This window comes from Eschscholzia californica, unplaced genomic scaffold (assembly GCF_041429995.1).
Source record: "Eschscholzia californica isolate CP2 unplaced genomic scaffold, dmEscCali1.0.p SCAF_6, whole genome shotgun sequence".
NCBI lineage: Eukaryota > Viridiplantae > Streptophyta > Magnoliopsida > Ranunculales > Papaveraceae > Eschscholzia > Eschscholzia californica.
This window is the reverse complement of record NW_028238483.1, coordinates 4,019,257-4,025,256: the sequence shown is the minus strand read 5'-3', so window position 1 is coordinate 4,025,256 and position 6,000 is coordinate 4,019,257. Positions and strand designations below refer to the sequence as shown.

Here is a 6,000-nt window from a genome sequence, read left to right as displayed (position 1 = left end):
GTGGAGAAGTCCAAAGATACAAAGCAAGACTTGTAGCTAAAGGTTACAAGCAAAGGGCCGGCATTGATTATAGTGAGGTATTTGCTCCCGTTGCTCGTATGGAAACAATTAGATTGTTAATCTCTATAGCGGCTCAATATTCATGGAAGATTTATCAACTTGATGTCAAGTCGGCATTTTTAAATGGTATCCTAGAGGAAGAGATATATGTTGAACAACCTTTGGATATATTAAAAAGGGAAAAGAAGATAAAGTCTATAAGTTGAAGAAGGCCCTTTATGGGTTAAAGCAAGCTCCACGTGCATGGAATGCAAGAATTGATAAGTATTTTCAAGAAAATGGGTTTGAAAAGTGTCCTCATGAGCACACTTTATATGTGAAAGTGAAAGAAAATGGAGGTATGTTATTTGTTTGTCTCTATGTTGATGATTTGATATTTACCGGCAATGATTCAAGACTATTTGATGAGTTCAAGAAGAGCATGGTTAAGGAATTTGATATGACCGATATTGGGTTGATGGGTCATTTCCTTGGAATTGAAGTGAAGCAAATGGAAAATGGCATATTTATTTCTCAAAGAGGATATGCTAAGGAAGTCCTTAAAAAGTTTAAAATGGAGTCATGTAATCCGGTAAACACCCCTCTTGAAAGTAGAGTGGAATTGAGAAAATGCACAAGAAGAAGTGATGTCGATCCTACATATTTCAAAAGTTTGATTGGAAGTCTACGTTATCTTACATGTACAAGACCGGATATTCTCTATGGAGTTGGGCTAGTGAGTAGGTACATGGACACACAGGATGAATCTCATCTTAATGTTGCAAAGAGGCTCCTTCGATATGTTAAAGGTACGCTCAATGATGGTTTATTTTTCACTTGTGAACAAGATTTTAAGCTTATCGGTTATTCCGATAGTGATTGGGGTAGAGACTTAGATGAAAGAAAAAGTACATCGGGGTTCGTATTTTTTATGGGTTACACGGCATTTACTTGGTCTTCTAAGAAACAACCCATTGTGACTTTATCTACTTGTAAAGCGGAATATGTAGCCGCTAGCTCTATGGTTTGTCATGCAATTTGGTTAAGAAATATGTTGAAGCATCTTCAATGCCCTCAAGTTGGTCCAACCGAAGTGTTCCTTGATAACAAATCGGCTATTGCTTTAGCCAAGAATCCCGTTTGTCATGAAAGAAGCAAACACATTGATACACGATATCATTTTATTCGTGAGCATGTTAAAGAAGGAGATATTGAAGTGATGTATTGCAAGTCTCAAGATCAAATAGCGGATATATTTACGAAACCTTTGAAGCATGATGTCTTTGAACGATTGAAGTGGATGTTAGGTATGAGAAGCTACGGAAATTTGGTTTAAGGGGGGATGTTGGAAAAAGAGGCTTTAAACCAAATTTGAAGTTGGGCCTTGTATGGAATATTATGTGGGCTTGAAGTTTGAGTGTGGTTTGAGTACTATAAGGTTACAAAATAGAAATGTGTTGGATTAAAAAAGTTATGTTATAGTGAAAAGAAGAAAAAATGTGAGGCAGCTTCTTATTTTTGAGATCTAAAAAAAAACCTAGTGAGAGAAAGTGAAAGAAAGGTGATTTCTTGCAAGGGTATATGGTATTTTGAAGACTTAATACTTTAATAGTGTTTTGTGTTGCTTACTTCTAAAGGTTAGTAGTTAACTACTTTGTATTGAAAAGAGATTGAACTCATATTTGAATCTAAGTTTGATGAGGTTTATTGATTGATAGTATTGGGTCTTATATATATTGTTTGTGGTTTTTTGTGATTAATCTTTTATCATCAAACAACAGCAACTCACTGGATCATCCCTCTTAATAACCAAAACACCAGCAATCACGTGTGGAGTTAGTGGCCAAATCGGTGAAGGTCACATTTCTCTCTTATCTTCTAACTACTTTGGTAAGTTATTTTCTAAGGAGGGAAAGAGATTTTTTTTTTCTCTTCTCTGATAAAAAAGGGAAATGGAGATTATAATTTCATATTTGGATATTGAAGAGTTTAGAGAAGGAGATGAAAGAAGATTCGAAATAGAGCTTGATTGAAAGCTGGGATTCGATGAGTTGTGATGGAAGATTTATGGAGATTAGAGATATGATTTTATTTCCTTCTCTCTCTACTATTTTCAATTTTAGAAGAGGTGTTTTTATTACCAAAAGAGAGATATGTCTATATATTCTTCTTGAATAAGATAACAGTGATGAAGATCAAATTTTTACAGAGACAGAAAGAGATGATTGAAGATTGAATTAGAGCTGAAGATAGAAGGAATTCGATTAAAGAAGGAACATAAAGATTTTAGAGAGAAAAATCAAAGAGAAATTCTATTGATAGAGCTGGCCGGATCTTATTTGTCTGATCAAAATATTTTAGAGAGAGAGAACCATGGGATACATAAGAACAGAGAGCAGGAGCTAGAAGATCATCTCGGTTTGGGGGTCAAGAACATCACCATCTCTAAGCTCAACCTATAGAGAAAATCAGAGAGAGAGAGAAACACCATTATCATCTACTTTTCTTTGTATTTATTGTTCTTATTTTAGTGAGAGAAAGTGAGAAACAGAAAGAGTGAAAGAGAAACAGAAAGAGTGGCTTGTAGTGAGAGAAAGAGAGAAATCAGAGAGTTTTGAGAAATTTATTTTGGTTTATTATCAATATCAAGATTGGTTTATATTCATTCTCTTTGTTATCTCATTAGTATTAAAACAAAAGTGAATCAATTGTTATTTGTTCATTTGGTGAGAAAAGAAAAAAAAGAAAAAAAAGAAAAGAGAAACAGTAGAAAGAGGAGAATTTAGTTGGAGAAGAAGACCGTGTTTGGTTCGTAGTTGCTACTGGAAAATAATTTTCCATTGATGCTGGAAAATAATTTTCTCCAGAGGAGCGTTTGGCTACCGTGGGAAAATCAGTGAGAAAAGTTCTGTTTTCCTTCCATTTTCTCTTATTCTTCATATTGATTTTAATCTTTGATCATGATTAGCTAAGACTCTTAATCTAGGATTGAGGATGAAACCATATTCGAGCTTTTAGAAACACAAATTATTTGGTTAATTCTTTGAATGTGATTTAATGTTTAAATTGTTTTAATTTGTCAAGTCGATTATCTTTTCACTATCTATGCTTTTAGGTTTGATGTATCGTGCTTAGGTTAAGTCCTTTGACGGTACATACTTATTGATTGATAGATAGTAGTTTAGAAATTCATTTTTTAAATAAGACAATTACAAATTCATGAGTTAAAAACCGATTTTATCGAAAACATCTTCCGGAATTAGGATAGTTCATTATCCGAAATTCTGAGTTATAAAACAAGAGAGTTAGTCAGTTGATCTCGTGTGTTTAAAAGTAAGTTATTCGGTGGATTCCAAAAACCCTAGATCATCTCCCTCCATTTGAGTTCCTTGTATCATTATTTGTTTTATTATTTTGTTCTTTATTATTTTATCACCAAAATCATAAAACCAAAATCGAAACAAAAACCGTACTATTTCTAAGTTTTAGAATAGGTTTCACTTAGTCTCTGAGGAACGAACCGGTCTTACCGGAATTATTACTTGACGCCCGTATACTTGCGGGTGGTGACCTATTTAGGAAACTTTCTAGGCCCATCAATCATGACAAAAGGAAATGATTTTCAATTGTTCCTCATCAGGAACACATCTCCTAATGATCTGATCGGGACAATACTTGATAAGTATGGGTCGTCCCAGAAGAACCGTTTCACCTCGGATAAAAATTTATCACGATCTTGCTTTGTCCAGTATTTGGGTATTTGACCAGTAGCAAGATAGTTCACTATATCAGCAAACCAAGGTAATCGGGAGACACTAAAGAGTTGCTCATCAGGAAAGCTCTCTCTCATGGGTAACTTGTCTTTGACAGACTCGACTACAATTCTAGACAAGTGGTCTGCTACTAAATTTTTCGGAACCCTTTTTGTCCCGAATTTCTATGTCAAATTCCTGTAGCAGCAGTATCCATCTAATCAGCCTAGGTTTTGCATCCTTTTTAGAAAGGAGATATTTTAATGCAGCATGATCAGAGAATATAATGACCTTAGACCCAACGAGATATGATCTGAACTTCTCTAAGGCATACACTACAGCTAACAACTCTTTTTCAGTGGTAGAGTAGTTTAGTTGTGCATCATTCAACGTCTTACTAGCATAGTATATAACCTGGAGAATTTTATTCTCACGTTGACCTAACACGACTCCAATGACATAATCAGATGCATCACACATTATCTCAAATGGAGTACTCCAGTTGGGAGGTTGAACAATAGGGGCGGAAGTAAGCATAAGTTTAAGTTTTTCAAAGGCTTCTAAGCAAGGACCATCAAAGACAAATTTGTTCTCTTTTGCCAAAAGATTACAAAGAGGTCTAGATATCTTGCTGAAATCTTTGATAAACCGCCGATAAAATCCAGCATGTCCTAAGAACGATCGAATATCTTTGACCGTTTTAGGGACTGGGAGGCTTTTTATCAACTCAACTTTTGCTTTATCTACTTCAATGCCCTTTTCAGAAATGACATGCCCTAAGACTATTCCTGAGCGAACCATAAAGTGACATTTCTCCCAATTGAGAACTAGGTTCTTCTCTTTGCATCGAACCAACACAAGTGTGAGGTCATGCAGACACTGATTGAATGATGAGCCAAAGACTGAAAAATCATCCATAAAGACCTCGAGAAACCTCTCTACCATATCTGAAAATATGCTCATCATACATCGTTGAAAAGTGGCGGGTGCATTACACAACCCAAAAGGCATCCGACGATAAGCATAAATTCCAAATGGACAGGTGAAAGTGGTTTTCTCTTGATCTTCAGGGGCTATAGGGATCTGATTATAGCCAGAATAGCCATCTAAGAAACAGTAGTAGCTATGCCCAGCTAGTCTCTCTAACATCTGATCAATGCAAGGAAGTGGAAAATGGTCTTTCCTCGTGACCGTGTTCAATTTCCTGTAGTCAACACAAACACGCCACCCAGTGGTTATCCTGGTGGGTATTAACTCATTTGACTCGTTTTTTACTACGCCTGATTTCTTGGGTACAGTTTGAACAGGACTGACCCAAGTACTATCTGAAATAGGGTATATGATACCCGCACCTAATAGTTTCAGGACTTCAGCTCTAACTACCTCCTTCATGTGAGGGTTAAGTCTACGTTGCATTTCCCTTGACGGTTTAGCATCTTCCTCTAGGTAGATATGGTGCATGCAAACAGAAGGACTTATACCCTTTAAATCTGATATTGACCACCCTAAGGCCTCTTTGTGGTTTCTAAGGACATCTAGCCATCTACTTTCCTTTTTTTTTCAAACTCAGAAGCAATGAAGACAGGTAGAGTTTCAGATGGGCCTAGAAACGAATACTTTAAGTTGTCAGGCAAGGGTTTCAATTTTAAGGAAGGTGGTTTTTCTGTGGATGTAGACAAATCTGGGATAGAAGGACCACTGGACTCATTGGTCGATGATAGTTGATTTGTCTCTAAAGTTGGCGAGTCAATTGGCTTTGACAAAATGAGGGGTTCAACTTTCGCTTTCCACTTATCAGTATCCAGTAATGGGGTAGAATCCAGCAAAGCATTTACCTCATTGATACTTCCCTCCTCATCAAAGTCTAATAATGGAATGTTAATACTAACCTGTTTGAACATTTCCATTATCTCCTCAAACTGAGACTTCTTCTTAGGTTCTACCAGACGCTGAGGATAAAGGGCTCTAGGAACATATGGCTCAGGCACAATGGGTAGGTTTTCAAACTCAGGAGCCTTCACAGGCTCTTTACTAGGGGTACTAGTTGGTAAGGTTGGTGGTTCAGAGTTTGGTTCACTATCTTCGGGAACTCCTACCTTATTGTCAATTGTCCTACCACTTCTAAGGGTGGTTACTGCATTGGCCTGGTCCATCGACATTTTACCCTTCAGATTTGGCTCTGGTGACTAGGAAATATACCCTGTTCTCT

The 6,000-nt window shown here is 36.5% G+C and overlaps 1 long non-coding RNA gene across 1 annotated transcript; it reads left to right on the top strand.

The window, feature by feature from the left end:
* The first annotated feature begins 1,575 nt into the window (after nt 1-1,575).
* LOC147530898 (uncharacterized) lies at nt 1,576-2,704 on the top strand. The gene is made up of 2 exons (XR_015227326.1): nt 1,576-1,676; nt 1,821-2,704. It is a non-coding gene; the product is annotated as an uncharacterized LOC147530898 (long non-coding RNA).
* The last annotated feature ends 3,296 nt before the right edge of the window (nt 2,705-6,000 follow it).